Consider the following 19,314-nt stretch of genomic DNA (forward strand, 5'->3'; position numbering starts at 1 on the left):
CATTTGACTTTTCCTCAGAAACTATATAAGCAAGAATATTTATAGAATTGGGAGAAAATAACTACCAACCCAGAATTTTTCACTTTGCAAAATTATCTTTCAAAAGTATAAAGACATTCTCAGACAAACAAAAATTGAGGAAATTTGTTGCCAGGAGACATGATTTGCAAGAAATATTAAAAGTTCTTCAGAGAGAAAGAAAATAAAATATATCAGAAAATCAGATCTACATTTAAAAAGAGGTATTAGAGAAGGTATAAGTGAAGGTAAACAAAAATATTTATTTTTCTCATTCTTAACTAACATAAAATTTCTTAATAATAATGTCAACATATTTATTTATGCTTGCTTATACATCTATGTATGTATATTTATGTATGCACATGTATAATTGAAATAAATGACATCGATAATACAAAAGACAGGAGGAAGAAATTATAATTATTCTGTTATTATCAGGGAGTTGCACTACCTGTAAAGGAGTATATACTTTATTTGAAAGTATATTTAAATTGGTTTTAAACATATATTTCAAATTCTAGGGTAACCACTCAAAAAAGTAAAAATGGAAGTATAGATTATACACTAAGAAAGGAAAGAAACACTTAATCATATAAAAATATCACTTGAAACCACAAAGGGCAGAAAAATCATGGGAAACAAAAATAGGAACAAAAAAAAAACTAGGACAAAAAATAGAAAACATTAACAAATACGCTATATATTAGTTCAAATATACCAATAACCACCTTAAATGTCAGCAGTCTTAATGTACTAATGAAAAGAGATTATTAGAGTGGATCAAAAAAGAGGGCTTATCTATACATGCTTTATAAGCAACACAATTTAAGTATAAAGACATAAATGTGTGGAAAAAAATATATCATGCTAACACTAATAAAAGAAAGTTAGAGTAGCTATATTAATTTTAAATAGAGCATATTTTAAGCTAAAAATATCACTATGGAAAAACAGTGGGCATTATATAATGACAAAGAGGTTTATTCTTCACGAAGACATAAAAATTTTTAATGTATATGCACCTAGCAATACAACATTAAGAAACATGAGGCAAAAACTAATACAACTGCAAAGAGAAATAGATTAATCCACTGTTCAAGTGGAAGATTTCCACACCCCTTTAACACAAATGGACAGATCTAGCAGGCAGAAAATCAGTAAGGACATGGTTGGGTTCAACAACACCATTAATCAACTAGATATGATCAACATCTATAAAATACTTCATCCAAAAACAGCAGAATACACATTTCTCCCAAGCTCACATGGACCATTCACCAATAGAGACCTAATTCTGGGCCATCAAAAATATATCGATAAATTTTAAAGAAAATAAATCACGTGTCTTCTCTCAGACTACGATGCTAATAAACTAGAAATCAGTTCTGAAAGACAGCTGGAAAATCTCAAAGTAACTTGAGATTAAATAATGCACTTCAAAATAATATATAGATCAAAGAAGAAATCTCAAGAGAAATTAAAATATTTTGAACTAAATGAAAATGAAAATAAAATTTATCAAAATTTGTGGGAAACAGAAAAAGTAGTGCTTGGAGGTAAATTTATAGTACTGAATGTGTATAATAAAAAAGAAAAAAATGAAATCAATAATTTAATTTTCCATCTTAAGAAGTAAGAAACAGAAATGCAAATTAAATCCAAAATAACAAGAAAGGAATGAGTAAAAATCAACTAAATCGAGAATGGGAAATCGATACAGAAATTCAACAAACTGTTTATACTCAAAAAATTAATAAAATCTATAAGTCTCTAGTCATGCTAACTAATAAAATAGTATAAAAATATGACTAATATGAGAAATGAAGAAGTGCATCATTACAGATTCCATGGAAATTAAAAGAAAAACAGGTGATAAATATGAACAATTCTATCCCTGGCAAATTTGAAAACAGAGAAAATAGGCCGATTTCTTGAAAGACACAGTCTGTGAAAACTCATAGAAGAAGCAATAGGCAATTTGTATAAATATATAACTATTAAAGAAATTAAATCAATACTTAATAGCTTTTCCAAACAGAAATTGCCAGGTACAGATATGTTCATTGGTAAATTCCAAGAAACATTAAAGAAGAAATTATACAAATTATCTATAATTATTTCCAGAATATAAAAGTAGAGGGAATAATTACTAATTCATTCTGGGAGACCAGTGTTTCCCTAATTACAAATCAGACAAAAAACTACAAAAAGAAAACTATAGACTAATATCTTACATAAACATTAAGAAAATATTCTTTAAAAAAAATTAGCAAATCAAATCTAATAATCTATAGAAAAAAGTATGTGCTTCCACAAGTATAATTTATCCCTGGTATGCAGGGCAATTTCAACATAAAAAATTAATTTAATTAATCACATAAACAGATTAAAGAATGATTACATGATCATATCAATAGATGCATAAAAAAATTTTGAATAAATTCAAAATGTTTCCAAATACAATTCTGTATTTCCCCTAAGTTACTTTTTCAAAGAATTTTTATATTATGTACTTTTACATTATATATTTTTGTATTTTCTGCTTTTAAGTCCATTTTAAGTTCAGTACAGTGCTGTCTGACTTTTAGTGCTGCAAAGGTTTTCCTTAAGAAATTAAGTATCTTCATGTTCTGAAATACCAAGGTCATCTTTAATTCCAAAATAATTTGACTTCAGCATTAGTTACTATTATTTTTTAAAACCTCTTTTTGGCCTTTCTCCTATTACTTAATACCTTGCCATATTTCCTCCTATGTTTTAGGATACATACTTCCTCATTGTCTACTTTGCTGGCTTTTTATCTACACCTGAATTTTGCGCTCTTCAAAGAAAATTTCTTTTCTCATGTGATATTCAAAATTATTTTATCATGTTCATGCCTTTAATTACAACATATACATCATGAACATCTAGGTTTAAATACCATGTATACAACCATGACATATATCCCTTCTCAAATTATCCTCTGTTTCTGCCTCATAGGTCCCATTTTCCATTCAACAATCTCACCTTTATTATATTCAGAAACCACTAGGATATATCATATTCAATGCCTATCTCATAATTTTTTCCACATAATCTGATTTCCAATCCTTTCCTTTCTTACCTCCTTATTTAGTGACATCATTTATTCCATTTCACACTTTGCAATTAGAAAGCTCCATTTGACATTTTCCTCTTCCTTACCCCTCCACAACCCATTACCATGACCTTCTGAGTTCACATTTTAAAACACATTTAAATCTGTTTAATTTTCTATTGTTGTGATCCTAGTTCAAACTATCACCATTTCTTACAAGTCTTTTATAAAACAAAAACTCTCTTCACACACTTAAAACCCCTCAACTGTCTCAAGTTATAATTAGTGTAAATATATAATTTTTCAATTAACCTATCATTCCTTTTTTAAAATGATTTGGTACTTCTCTCAGCTTTTCTAATTGTTTTGTTTTATCCATCACGTTGGTTTCCTGTGCTTTCTTCTGTATCAGGATCTGCTCGTATTTTCCCTCTTCTATTCTCCTAAGCTTGCTGAGTGAGATTTGCCTGATAGGGACTGAGATTTTGTTTGAAAAGATATCCTATATATACTTGCAGAAAATTTAGAACACCCTGTTAAATTCTGCATACCAGTTGTTACTTGTAAAAGTGTACAATTATTAAACAAATTCTTTGTCTATTAAACTACAGCCATGCACTGCTTAATGATGGAGATAAGTTCTGAGAAATGCATCATTAAGCGATTTTGTCATTCTGGGAACATCAGAGAGTGTACAGTCATGCATTGCTTAATGACAAGGTTACATTCTGAAAAATTAGTAATTAGGTAATTTTATTATTGTGTGAACATCGAAAAGTGCACTTACACAAACCTAGATGATAAAGACAATTGTTTCCGGGCTACAAACCTGTACAGTATATTATACTACTGAATACTATAGGCAATCATAATATATGTCGTTCGAGTAACTAAACATTTGTAACCATAGAAAAGCTATAATGAAATATGGTATAAAAGATAAAAAAGTTAACTTTTATAGGGACACTTGCCATGATTAGCATTTGCAGGACTGAAAGTTGCTCTGAGTGAGTCAGTGAGTGAACGGAGAGTGAATATGAAAGCCTAGGACATGACTGTACACTGCTGTAGACTTTATAAACACTGTCCCACAAGCCCTACCCCTGCCTTCTTCCCACAGGGTTAGAAATAGAACATTAAAACTGTCAGTGCTGCTGCATGAACAGGGATGTGTGCTGGACCAATTGGGACTATTGAGAAGAAACTGGTTGGATAAGGTGTAGACCATAATAATAGTGACTGTGAGGAGGGAGTGAAAGGCGGCCCAAGGATCTGTAGGAATAAGAAAAAAATGGAGTGATAACGGAATATAGGGGATTGTCACAACGATGTATTTTTGGCACTTGAATGTTGGAGTGGTCAGATTAAAAAAAAATTGTGGTATATGTAAGCAGAGGGTGTTTAACATGAAGGTGGTGTAGAACTGAAGACTCACTATTTTGACTTTGGAAAATTGTTTTTAGTTTCATTGACTCTTTTTAGGACCCTATCTCTCCTATATAAAATCTATGAAAGAAATAAAACCTACCTATGTTTTACAGCATTATAACCTAAAAATATTTCCAAAGTATAGAGACAGGCGGGTTCCACACTACCACAGAAAGCTGTTACTAAAGTGGAAGTGGCACTTAATACTTGCTGAGGTAATTCCTGTTGACCTGTGATCATGTACATGACCCTAGTTCCTCAACAAAATATTTAAAGCAGTGTGCTCTGAAGTACAGGTTCCTCTATACTAAAACAGGTCAGTGACTGACTGACTGGAATGTAACCTGTGCTCTCAAAAGTGAAGTGCTGTGAGTGAGAAGTAATATATTGCCAAGCCCCGCAGATACTGCTCCCACCAGAGAAAAAAAAAATTCCTCCTGAACCATTTACACTTTTATTTCTTAAAGAAAATTCAGCACCATTATAATCTTATGGAACCATTGTCATGCATATGGTTTGTCCTTACTAAAATATCATTGTTCAGTGTATGACTGTATAAGCTCCATGAGTGCAGTGCTCAAGAAGATTTTAAGCATTATTCTTAACTATATTTTATAATCATAAATATTTCTGAAATAAATGAAGAACAGTCACTAAATTAATATTTCTGCTGTAAGCATGAAGAAAAATAGTGATGTTACTCTTTTCCATAAAGGTTTACACGCTGCCACTGGGGCTACCGCCATGTCTCTAGTAATCCCTAAGAAGTTCCAGCACATTTTGCGAGTACTCAACACCAATATAGATGGGCAGTAGAAAATAGCATTTGTCATCACCACAATTAAGGGTGTGGGGCGAAGATATGCTCTTGTGGTGCTGAGGAAAGCCGACACTGACCTCACCAAGAGGGCAAGAGAGCTCACTGAGGATGAGGTGGAACGTTTAATCACCATTATATAAAATTCACAGCTGTACAAGATCCCAGACTGATTCTTAAACAGACAGAAAGACCTGAAGGACGAGAAATACAGCCAGGTCCTGGCCAATGATCTGGATGAGCTCCCTGAAGAGGTGGAGCAACTGAAAAAAATTCAGGCCCACAGAGGGTTGTGCCATTTCTGGGGACTTCGTATTAGAGGCCAGCACACCAAGACCACTGGCCTTCAAGGCCACACTGTGGATGTGTCCAAGAAGAAATAAATCTGTAGGCTTCATCTGATAATAAATAGTTTATATACTTTAAAAAACAAAAAGAAAAATAGTGATGTTATATTTGACGGGAAATGGAACTGAAGGAAAGGGAAGTAAAAAAATGTTAGCTGAGTTTTTTTAGTAGTATTATATGTAATTTAGAAAAACAAGTAAGAGATAATGAGAAGGAAGTATACAATATTTAATAAATGGATATATAAAGTAAGTCAGGAAATTTAAGAAACTATAAATAGAAAGATAGAGAAAAAATACTTGCATAACTGGCTTACAACATTGTAATAAGAATGATAGAATTTAATTTATGGTTTTATACTAAGTAATCCAAAAGTGAGATAAGAAAGAACCAAAGCAAAAAAGTCTGGTATATCAAGTACTGTTGCAAAGTGTACTGTTTACTGAGACTCCTTATTTTATCATATTGTATTTTAAAAAGGCAAAGGCAAAGAAAATTCAAAATAATAGAGTGAAGTTACTATGTTCATCTTTGAGGAGATCTCAGCAGGGGTTTCAGTGAGGGTCCATGTAACGGAAAATATATGATATTAAAACTATATAGCTTTCAGTTAGAAATTAAATTGAAAAAAGAAAAAAATGAGTCTACCAGCTTTGGAAACTCTAGGTGTACCTAATGACTAGTGTCATCTATATTGGATAAAATAGACTATAGGACATTCTATCATCTCAGAATGTTTTATTGATCATCGTTTCTATAGACAAGAGTTTCTCAAAATTTGGCTTTGGACCAACGATGTCTAAATTTCCTGAAAACTTTTAAATGTAATTTCTCAGGCTCATCCTATATCAGAGACAGGGGTGGGGGCTGCAGCAATTGGTTATATCAAGTCCTCAAGGTGATTCCAATGTGTCCTAAAGTTTGAGAATCTGTAAACTAAATCCCCTCTCTCACCCTCTCTCCTCACTCCTCTCTCACACACACACCACGCTTATTCACATGCATATTCACCCATACCCACACACATCCCATGGCTCTCATAAATTACCTAAATATCTATGTCTCCACATTGCCACGTCTGTTCTCCTGGGAAGGCATGGTTACGTCAAAGCAAAACCCAAGACTGGGAAATGGTGGAGTTCATCCTGTTGATCTGGTAGTTTTTGTGATTTGTTTTGATTTTAAATTTCACTTCATATCCTAATGTATCTTCTTGTATGTTGTTGCCACACAAAAGGGGCAAGCCAGCTCCAAGGATTAGATGTGCTTACGTTGAAGCCCAGCACATTATGAGGTATACGCGACATTCCCTAGAAGAGTAGGATGAGGCAGGGGCTCTTTTGTAAATGGCTTGTTGAGGAAGTGCTCTTTGGGGAAGCCTGAAAAAAAGTGAAAGAATCAAAACAGGACAAGAAAGAAGCAGGCAAAGAAATGGGCACCGCTGAAGAATAGCTCAGTCTGACCCCGCAGGAAGCTCTGAAGCATTACTGGCAGTAGAATGCTATCGATGTGAAGCAGAGGGCCAGAATATTATACACTTTTTTAAGTCCATCATTGGCTGAGGGCTAAACCCAGGATGAGGACATTATCTTCCAGCCATTTTAGGATGAATTGGCTTGTGTTGATTGAGAGCAATTCTCAGAAGAGGGGTGTAGCTGTGAGCTGTTAGCAATCAACTTTCACAGCATTTGGGGGATATATGCCCCTGGACAGAGCACCAACAGTATCTACTACAGAGTCTAACATTGAAGAAAGGGGGTTAGAAAGAAACATCAGAGTTCAATTTTATTAATGTCAATTCCACTGAAAATTTCCCCGTGTTAGATCTGATCTTCTTTGTGCCTTGGAAAGTGGTAATTAGAAGCAGTAGTGTACTAGAGTATTAGATTTGCAGTAGATATTAAGGGGCAATAAAGCATTTCTTCTGGGTAGGCCATGAGAAATGGTCATTGGTCCCTATTTTGTACTTGATGCAACTGAGACTTAGCGAGGAAATTGACAAGTATGAAGTAAGTGATTTAGTGAGTCACTAAATGTACATCGGGATCAAAATACCATCATTGCCTCATGTTAAATTAATCTATTAAACTAATATAGGGAATAATGGATAAAAAAAATTGTACCTTTTCCAGTTAAAATATGTGCTCTTTATAGTAGTCTTCTGGTAGCAGTCTTTCTTACTTTGTCCTACTGGTGATACTAGAAAAAAAGACTCTAATTCAGCTGTAAGTGCAGACTTTTGCTACTTCTAAATTCTCACTAAAGCTGCAGCAGTTAAATCCATCTATTTATGGGGCTGGCCTTAAGGGACCATGTGGGGAGTAGTGAAGGAAGTAATTTGTCACCTCCTATATCTAGTTGCCATGGAATATTGACTCTTTCATTATCACTGCGTGCAAGTCATCCACTTGCCCAAATGGACACATTTGTCATAGAGTCCTATGGAGAAAATAACATTTTTGCTGTGAAATTTTGAAATTTCTTATATCTTTAAATTACACCTAAAATAATCTACAGATATTAATATATTTTCCAATTTCTTTAAGGTTCAGTCTTCTGTGAAATAGTTCTTCCCTAGGAAGACAGCATTTTTGTATGAGGAAAAATAAAATACATTATATTTGATAATCTGTATCAATAGATCACAGTCTACTTGTAAGAGCAGATAAGCAAAAGGGCCTAGAAACTTAATCTTGTTCATTCTTTCCTAATTGCCGATTACTTTATGGCTATTTCAATCTAATCATAAAGTACATAATTAATTATGTACACCATTTTAATTCTTTTTGAACAATAAGGCAAAACATAAACACGAATTAATTGTGTTACTGTTTAAAATATTTATTTGTTCTACTTATCTAACAATTGGTGTTGTACATAATGATGAAACACAGAAGACATTTTAAATTATTCAGAAGATGGGTAAGATTAGCTGCTGTTCAGTTTGCCTCAATAGACTGGATACTGGCGTCCTTCGATTTCTAAGTTCCTTAAAGGGGTAGAGGAGTGTACAAGACAGAAGAACCAATAGAGACATAAAGTTATGAGTAGAGTCACAGCCATTCAAGACTATCCCTTTTCTCTAAAACCTCACAGCTTTCAATGCTATTTATGAAGATTTTCAAATATGGAAGAGTTGAGTCCAATAACAGAGTAAACTTAGATATTCATGAACATGATATTGGGTTGGGAGAAGAGGCTTAGATCCAGTGTAAAGTCTTTGGAGCTAGCTGTAGAAGCTAACACAGAGGCAAACATTCCCTCTTCCAAAGGTGTGATTTATGTCCTTACCAGTTAACCAGACACTGCTCAACCATTTAATTTACCACCAATTTAAACTAATTTGGGTTAATATAATTTTGGTTATTTAAATATTTCTTTAGTCACAGGATAGCAGAATAACCTATATTCTGTCATCATCAGTGAGCTAACAAAAATGAAATACTCCAAGTCTTTGGTGAAACTTGGTAAAAAGTTGAAATACAGGGATATGTTATTAGACAGGTGAATTTCTGTGTAAGATATTTCTTGACTGTGTATAGATGACACAAAAAGCATGTAGATGTGTTTGTGATTGATAGATAAAATCAAGAGGAAGGGAGAAGAGACTGAAAAATTGCAGAAATCTCATTTTCTCTCCACTTCTTCCCTCAAGCAGTCCCTCAGTGGAGAATATAAAAAAATATGTTCATTCAAAAACTTTGTGTATTATATTTGTATATATAATGTTTTACCTATTATTTTTATTACAACTAAACTTTTAATTTTTTTTCAATTTTCAAAAGTATTTTCAATTACTGTTGGCATTCAATATTATTTTATATTAGTTTCAGGAGTATAACATTATGGTTTGTTTAAGTTTTATGTATTATAATGAACACAGTAAGAACATGGTTATTATCTACTCTTAGTTTGAAGTCTATTTAGAGTAGGAAGAGGATGTATGAATAAGTAGATGAAACAGGTAGAAGACTATGTAAATGGTGGATACAAATAGCATATAAATTTAACTGGTAGAATAAGACATCCTTCTATGTTTATGCTAGACATATCGATACTGATCTTCTGCTTACAGATACTGGTTGTGAAGAATTCTCACCTAATCTTTTAATCTATTCTAAGTTAGATTTCTAGAAAGTCGTATTTCAAATACAATGCTAGCTTTCGACAGCTAAGCTGTAAGTGGTAGAAGACACAGGTCACTCAGAAAGACTGTAATGATGTTATGGACTGAATATTTGTGTCCCCTCACTCTTGCCCTAATTCATATGCTGAGGCCCTAATGCCCAATGTGACGGTATTTGGGAGGTAATTAGGGTTAAATTCGGTCATGAGGAAGGGGTCCTCATGGTGGGATCAATGCCCTTAAAAGAAGAGGAAGAGAAAGGAGAGTTCTCTTTCTCCAGGAATAGGTAAGGAGGAAAGGCCACGTAAGCACACAGGTAGAAGGTGGCTCTCACTAGATGTTAAATCTGCCAGCACTTTTATGGTGTACTTTCCAACCTCCAGAACTGTGATAAATGGACATTTGTTGTTTAAGTCACCCAAGTTTATGGTATTTGAGATAGGCGCCCAAGCTAGCTAAAACAAATGAGACTTTGGAAAACAGAAATAATTAGAATGCAGTTTTTGGTTTGTTTCATTACCTTTCATCATCCTAGAGTTAACATTCTGTCTATCCTCAGTGTTTAACATGAACTCATATCCAGAAAATTTTACATTAGTGATATTGTACATCACTTAGTTATGTAGTACAGCAGCATTAAATTTTGAAGTATGTGTGGAATTATATTTAAAGCAGGACAGAAAGCTAATTAAAAGAATGCACAATGAAAAACTGTGTTCTGAATATTTACAAATCGGAATTGAAATATCGATTGTGAATCTATCCAAATTAATTGAACATATTATAAAATATAAAGAAATAAATAGAAATAATGAGAACCTGAATTCTAGCTGGTGGCTACTTTTATTTTTTCTTTTTTTTTGGTCTGAACCCTCTCTTGATAATTTTTTAAAGGTATAAAAACATCATCGAAACAGTTGTGGCGTTGTAGTGGTAAGATGTGAAGCACATTTTAGTTTCCTTTATATTGTTCTATGTAAAAAATTCTATAATATGTATATATTTCATCTCATATTTTAATAATTAGAAATGAACAAATCACTTAACCAGACTTTTAGTCTTGTCATATATCTGGATTTTCTGCTTTCAACAGCATTTCTTGTCATATACCTCAAAATAATACTAGATCAGCATGGTCCTTGCTAGATTATCACTTCATGGTTAAAACTACATTTTATTTAGGTGATGGCGATTAGTTTGTGCTCTAGTATATATGTGTTTTAATCCTGCCAGTAACATCCTACAAGATTGTGTTGCTGGCCTGTCTCAAAAGAGTATTATGGAATACTCAAACTACAAATCCATACATGCAAAATTTTATCCAATACAGAGAATGTAAATACAATCCCCAAAAAGAAACTGATATACATATATCAGCTGCTCTTAGTTTATAAGACTTAGGAGAAAAAATTTTCGGCAAAGATATGCCAACAAGTTAAAATTTAGGAACAATGAAGGGATTTATATGTAGTCCTGCTGTTTTCACCCTTCGGCAAAGCTGTCTCTGTTTTCCATCCAAACGTATTCAAGGAACAGAGCACCAAATCTCATCAGGCAGCTTCCACCCTCCTGGTGGAAACCCAATATTCACATCTAAGCCTGTCCAAGACCGATATTTTAACCATGGCATAAGAAGCTGCCCAAATCTGACATTTGGTTATTTCTGCAATTTGCCCAAAAAAGGCATTTTAAAGTTTATTTGTCTTTACAATAATAGTAAATTTCATCACTGAATATTGTTTTTCTTTCTTTTATATCTTTATACTTCAGTCTGTGAAAGAGTCCCCACTTATATAGCAGGACGCAACTGGTTAACATGGAAACAATGAACACTACGAGTTGGTATGGAGCAGGAAAGATACTCAAGGCTACCTATTATACGCATTTATTTCTTCCTCTAATGTTTTTCTCAATCTCAGGATTTTTTATCTTTTTCCCAAAAATTATCCAGTGTTGTCAGATGTCTGCCCTCCATAAGAAAATTCCCAGTCCTAAAACTAACATTTTACCAAAATTATAATTATTTTACTTCAGATTTAGCCATTTATTAGAGAACAATGCTTAAACCATACTAAATCCCCCAAATCTCAATAATTAATATGATTTGTTTTAGGAACATTTACATTTCTAAAGAAAACAAACTTTATATTATATACAAAGATCCATTAAAATGTTACATTCTAAAAATCTATTAAAGGAAACAATACTTATATACATATTTTTAAAACTCATGCAAATACACATAAATATGCATTACCGTAGTTTGTAATGTTTAAATAAAAAACATGATTGTCCAGAAATAGCTAAATAGATTTTATAGTACTCTGTGCCATTATGTCAAATTATGTAGAATTATGCAGCAATTAATAATTATGTTTATTAATAGTTCATGCATTTATTAAACTTCACATATCATCTTCAGGATGCTAAATTTATTAATAAAATTATTATCAATATAAACCCTTCATATACATAATTACATAAAATCTAGAAAATTTTGAATTCTCTAAATGGTAATAATTAATATATTCTGTGTGAGAGTATGGATCATTTTTCATACTGATACTAAACTTACTTTCCAACCTTGCCATGAGGAAAATGTATATTTTCATTATGTATGAGAATAGAACTTATTTTACAAATAAAACAATGTATATTATAATAGAAAGTGAGTACAATGCAGAAAATAATACACATGCACGTGTATACCATAAAATTTTAGCATATATGTTTCTGTATATTTTATAGACAGATGTATATACATGTAATTATGACAAAATGAGAACATACTGAATGCAATTTTATAGCCAGCTTTAATAATTTAATGTTTTATTAAAATATCCTGCATATCATTAACAATTATATCTCATAGACAGGTTCGAATACCACCAAACCGATAGGTTTTCAAAAAATATATGTTGATTAAAATTTTTTTTCTCAAGGAATCAGTTCTTAAAGAGTGTTGATGAATGAAAAGTCATGCTAATTTTTATGGCTATTGTTTTATGTTATACTCTTATCACTAGAATATGAAATAACCTGATTTAACCAACCATATCTGAAAGTTCCCACTTGTCTGGCCATGTGACATTGCTATGGTATAACCATAAAAAGAGCAACACAAACAAAAGGAAAAATAATCATAGTAACATTTTTAACTGACAGATAAAATGTTAGTTACTTATTGTTTTAATTTATATTTATTGTATTAGATGTAAATTTGGACATTTTTTTTACTTATATATTAACCCTCTGTACTTTTTATTTGGTTAATGTCCTCATATCTCTTATAAATTTTATATTAGAGTTTACATTTTTATACTCGTTTTAAAAATTATTTTAGTGCATGAGAATGTAGTTGGAAGATACACTTTTTTGGTTCTTTTCTTTTTTTATTAAATTTATTGGGATGACATTGGTTAATGAAATCACATAGGTTTCAAATGTACAATTTAATAATACATCATATATGTTTTGCATCATGTGTTTACCATTCAAAGTTAAACTTCCTTCTGTCACCATATGTTTGACCACCTTTACCCTTATCTACCCCACATCTCCCTACCTTCTCTCTGGTAACCACTAAACTATTGCCCATGTCCACAAGTCTCTGCTTGTTTATCATGTTCACTTGTTGCTTTCAGTTTTATATTCCATGTATTTCTTTTTTTTAATTAAAAATGATTGGAGTAACATTGATTAATGCAATCAACTGAGTTTTAAGCGTACATTCGACACTACATCATATACATATTGCACTGTGTATTCACAACCCAAAGTTAGATTTCCTTCCATCACTAAGTATTTAACCTCTTTTACCCCTATTTACCTTCTCTGTCCTCCTTCCCTCTGGTAACTACTAATCCACTCTTCATGTACCTGAATCTCTGTTTGTGTTGTTTCTTTATTGCTTTCACTTTTGTATCACATATATGAGTGAAATCATATGGTTTTCAACTGTTTCTGTCTGTCTTATTCTGTTTAGCAAGATTATCTCAAGATCCATCAATGTTGTCACAAATTTCAGTATTTCATCTTTTCTTATGGCCGAGTAATATTCCATTGTATAATGTACCACATCTTCTTTATTCAATTATATATTGTAGGATACTTCGGTTGCTTCCATGTCCTAGCCACCATAAATAATGCTGCTATGAACATCAGGGTACATATATCTTTGCAGATAAATGTTTTCAATTTTTTGGGTAATAACCCGAAAGACGGATTGCTGGGTCATATGGTAATCCTAGTCTTAGTTTTTTGAAGAACCTTTATTCTGTTTTCCATAGTGGCTGGACCAATTTATATTCCTACCAGCAGTGTATGAGGGTTTCTTTTTCCCCAACAACCTCTCCAATTCTTGTTATTACTTGTCCTGTTGATGATAGCCATTCTAACAGGTGTGAGATAGTAGCTCATTGTAGTTTGATTTGCATTTCCCATATAGCTTGTGGAGTTGAGAATCTTTTCATATGTCTGTTGACTATTTGTATACTTTCTTGGGACAAGTGTCTGTTCAGTTACTCTGCCTATTTTTAAATTGTATTTTTATTATTGAGTTGTATGAGTTCTTTATGCATTCTGGGTATTAGGCCCTTATTAGAGGTGTTGTTTGCAAATATATTCTCCCAGATGGTTGCCTTTTTGCCTTATCGATGGTTTCTTTTGCTATGAAGAATCTTTTTCATTTGTATAGTCTCATTCATTTATTTTTCTTTCACTTCCCTTTCCTTTGAGATCAAATTTTTTTTAAATCCTATCTAAATCTGAGGTCTATGAGGTTAGTATCTATGTTTTCTTCTATGCAATTTATTGTTTCAGTTCTTCTATTCATGTCCTTGATCCAGTTTGTGTTAATCTGAGTGAATGTTGACAAACAGCAGTCTAGTTTCATTCTTTGCATGTGACTTTCCAGTTTTTCCAGCACCATTTATGAAGATGCTTTCCTTTGTCTATTGTATGTTTTTGGCAATACGATTTTGGCAATATGAATATGTTTTATAAAAAGACAGCCATGGTCATCTGTTTATGTGTTTTCTGCAGCTTCTTTTGCTTTATAATTGTAGAGTAGTTCTGACAGGACTTTATAATCTGCAGGTGCAAATGTTTACTATTTGGCCTTTTGAGAGAAAGTTTTTTAAAATCTGTCAGCTAGAAGTTAAAAATAAGAGGGAAAGTGTTCTTTATACATTTATTCTTATGCTTGAAATATTTTTAAAACATTTCTTTAACTTTGATTTGCTGGCAAATTATGCAAATTTTTATCTATGAAGATTTTATCTCATATTCTTTTAAAATTAAGATTTGTGTTTTCAGAGCAATTTTAGTTTCCCAGAAAAATTCAAAGTACAGAGATTCTCCATATACATTCTGACTTCCCAAACTTACAATACTGCCTACCATAGAAGTACATTTGTTAGTTGATGAACCTACATTTACACATTATAATTTTCCAAAGTCTATACTTTATATTACATTTCATTCTTGGTGTTGTATATTCTATGGATCTGAGCAAATATATAATGACATGTATGCATCATTATAATATCATACAGAGTATTTTCACTGCCCTAAAGATCTTCTGTGCTCCACCTGTTTATTCTTATCACCTGTCAACCTTATTCTTTTAATGTCGTTGTTGTTGTGCCTTTTCCAAAATATCATAAAGTTGGGATTATATACTATGTAGCCATTTTCAGATTAGCTTCTTTCACTGAGTCACATTCTTTTAAATTTCCTTCATATCTTTTCATTGGTTTGATAACTCATTTATTCTTAGTATTGAGTAATAATCCATTGTCCAGATGTACTACATTTATCTATCCATTCACCTATTGAAGGCATCTCTGCTACTTCCAAGTTTTGACAATTATAAATAAAGTTGCTTAAACATCAATGTGTAGGTTTTTGTGTGAACAAAACTTCTCAACTCCTTTGGGTAAATACCTAGGAATGCTATTATTTGATCTTAAAATAAGAGTGTGTTTAATTTTTTAAAAACTGCCCAATTGTCTTTTCAAGTAACTGTACCATTTTTCATATCTACCAGCAATGAAGGAGATTTTCTTTTGCTCCACATCCTCACTAGCATTTGGAGTTGTCAGTGTCCTGGGTTTGGCCATTCTAATAGGTAGATAGTAGTATCTCATTGTTTTAATTTGCGTTTCACTGATAAAACTTGTTGTGGAGAATTTTTATATGCTTATTTACCATATGTATATCTTCTCTGGTATGGTGTCTGCTAAAATCCTTGGTCTATTTTTAAATTTGTTTTCTTAATTTTCTTATTGTTGTTTTAAGAGTTTTTTGTGTATATTGGATTATAGTACTTGATCAGATATGACTTTCACAAATATTTTCCCTCAATCTGAGATTTACCTTCTTATTCTCTTGACATTATCTTTCATAGCACTGAAGTTTTTAATTTAAAGAAGCCTATTTATTAATTACTTATTTCATGAATCATGCCTTTGGTGTTTATTTTCAAAGTCATCACCATACCCATAGTTATCTAGATTTCTTTCTTCTATTATCTTCAAGGTGTTTTGTAGCTTTACATTTTATATATAAAGTCTGTAATCTCTTTTGAGTTAATCTTTGTGAATGATGTAGAATCTGCGTCTAGATTAGTCTTTTTTTCTTTTTTATTATTGCATGTAGATGTCTGGTTGTTCCAGCACCATCTGTTATAGACTATCTTTGCTCCTTTGTATTGTCGAAGAGCAACTGACTATTTAAATGGGGGTTTATCTCTGGGGTCTCTATTCTGTTTCATTAATCTGTTTATCTATTCTTTCACTAATAGCCCACTATCTTGATCATTATAGCATTCTAGTATGTCTTGATAAAGATAGTGTCAGTCCTCCAACTTCATTCTCTTCCTTCAATACTATATTGTCTATTCAGGCTCTTTTAGTCTCAATATAAACTTTATCGGTTTATTGTAATCCAATATATAGCTTGTTGAGATTTTGATAGGAATTGCATTGAATCTATAGATTAAGTTGGAAGAACTGACATCTTGATAATGTCAAGTCTCTCTTTCCATGTACATGGAGTATTTATCCCTTTATTTAGTTAATCTTTGATATTATTCATCAGAATTCTGTACTTTTCCTCATAAATTTTGTGCATATTTTTCTTGGTTTATACCTAAGTATTTCGTATTTTGGGGTGCTAATGTAAATGGTATTGTGTTTTTAATTTCAAATTCATCTTGTTTACTCCTGGCATATAGAAAAGCCATTGACTGTGCATATTAACTTTTTATTAATAATAATTTTAAATTTGTCTTGAGATTTCTGTTTGTGTCATGTGTTACTTATAAATGTGTTGTTTAACCTTCATGAATATTAGAGTTTGCCAGTTATCTTCATATTAGTTTAATTTCTAGTTTAATTCTTTTGTGGTCTGAGAGTAAACATTACATGGTTTCTATTCTTTTAAATTTTTAAGTTTTATGGCCCAATCTGTAATCTCTCTTGGTGAATGTTCATGTCAGCTTAAGAAAACTGTATATTCTGCTGTTGGATGAAGTACTTTGTAAATGTCAATTATATCCAGTTGATTAATGGTGTTGAGTTCAAGTATGTCTTTACTGATTTTCTGCCTGCTAGATCTGTCCTTATGTAATAGAGAGATGTGGAAGTTTCCAACTTAGATATTTGATTAATCTATTTCTCTTAGCAGTTGTATTTCTCTTAGTTTTTGCCTCATGTACTTTGATGTTGTGTTGTTAAGCACATACACTTTAAAGATTGTCATGTCTTCTTGAAGAATCAATCCCTTTATCATTTTATAATGTTCACTTTTGATTCATGATATTTTTATCTCTGAAATAAGCTCTATTGGAAATCAATATAGTTACTCTCACTTTATATTAGTTTTATAATACTAAATCATTATCCATGCATGCATTTAAATTTTTATGTGGCTTCATATTTAAACTAGGTTCTTGTAGATGATATATAGATGGGTCTTGCTTTTTGATCCACTTTGACAATCTCTATCTCTTAATTGGTATGCTTAGACCACTGATATTTCAAATGGTTATTAACATAATTAGATTGATATCTACTATATCCATTACTGTTTTCTATTTGTTTCCCTTGATTTTGTTGCTGTTTTTATGTTCCATTCTCTTTTTTAGACTTTTGTGGTTTTAAGTGAACATTTTATGATTCCATTTTTTCTCTTTTCTTAGCATATCAGTTATACTTAATTTTTTTTTTACAGAAAGTAGGTTTTTTGGTAAGTAAGGTTAGGGCAGCACCACAGCCCCTATAAATACAGGAATCGCCAATTTGTCCAGTGACCACAATTAGTAATGTATTCGACCCCACAAAGATCTGAAATAAGCTACTTTTCGATCACCTTGTCATTAAATTCATCTGCATTAAACTTAGTTAAACTCCACGACTTGGAAAAAAACATGTATTCTACTGTTGTTGTCTGATCTTCTAGCAGCCAGGAGACTTGAGTTTGGCCCTGCATAGGGCCTCAGTCTCATGCTCCTTGTTCTGCATCCTGATGCACATAGATATAATGACTTGACCAATTTGGACCCTGGCCACTGTGCCCTGGGGATGAAAGCCTCCTGCATGCTTCTCTGGAGCTTACACTGGGGACTGCTTCAGTTCAAACATGCATAGTCACTGAAAAATGTTGTCTCTATATCTCTTAGGGCAACCTATATGAGCCAACAGTCTTCATACACTGCCAGCAGACTGCTTCTTGTAGCCATTGCCTAACGAACCCCCCACAGGGAAAAGAGTACGGTCAGCTTAATTGGCTGCATTTTTCTTTTTATGTTTTTTAATGCTCATCCTAGAGATCGTAATATATATTTATGGCTAATAATAAATTTTAAATAACACTGCAAACATTACAAACACTATGAGTACAATATAATAAAAAATAATCCTAATTCCTCTCTCTATCCCTTGTATTATTGCTGTCATTCATTTTACTTATATCGAAGCATATATATGTATATAAATATATATTATATGTCTTGAAAGAGTGGTGTACACTTGCAAAAATTTCCTCAGTTATTTTTTGTCTGAGAAAGACTATTTATTCTTTACTTTTGAAGGACAGTTTCACAGGGTACAGCATTTTAGGTAGGTTGGTGCTTTGTCTCTCATTTTTTTTTCCCCTCAATACTTTAACTATTTCACTCTATTTTCTTCTTGCTCATCATTTCTGAAGAAAAATTGGATGAAATTTTATTCGTTCCATATAGATAAGATATTTATATTTCCCCTCTGGCATATTCTGGGATGTTTTCTTTATCTTTGATTTTTTTTTATTTCAAAATGGTATGACCAGGTGTAGTTTTTTTCGCATTTAACCTACTTTCTGTTCTATGAGATTACTGGGTCTGTGGTTTTGTGTTTGATATTAATTTGAGGAAATTTTCAAATCTTATCATTCTGCATGTATATTTCGTTCTTGAGTTTCTGAAAGTCCCATTATGCAAGTGCTAAACAATTT

The 19,314-nt window shown here is 32.2% G+C and overlaps 1 non-coding gene and 1 pseudogene across 1 annotated transcript; one reads left to right on the plus strand and one right to left on the minus strand.

Annotated features, from left to right (window-relative positions):
- The first annotated feature begins 5,272 nt into the window (after positions 1-5,272).
- On the plus strand, positions 5,273-5,728 carry LOC107499351 (annotated as a pseudogene).
- Positions 5,729-18,481: 12,753 nt separating this feature from the next.
- Positions 18,482-18,616, minus strand: LOC118605864. Its single transcript, XR_004952264.1, has one exon. It is a non-coding gene; the product is annotated as a small nucleolar RNA SNORA70 (small nucleolar RNA).
- Between the last annotated feature and the right edge of the window lie 698 nt (positions 18,617-19,314).

Source organism: Rousettus aegyptiacus, unplaced genomic scaffold (assembly GCF_014176215.1).
Source record: "Rousettus aegyptiacus isolate mRouAeg1 unplaced genomic scaffold, mRouAeg1.p scaffold_m13_p_7, whole genome shotgun sequence".
NCBI lineage: Eukaryota > Metazoa > Chordata > Mammalia > Chiroptera > Pteropodidae > Rousettus > Rousettus aegyptiacus.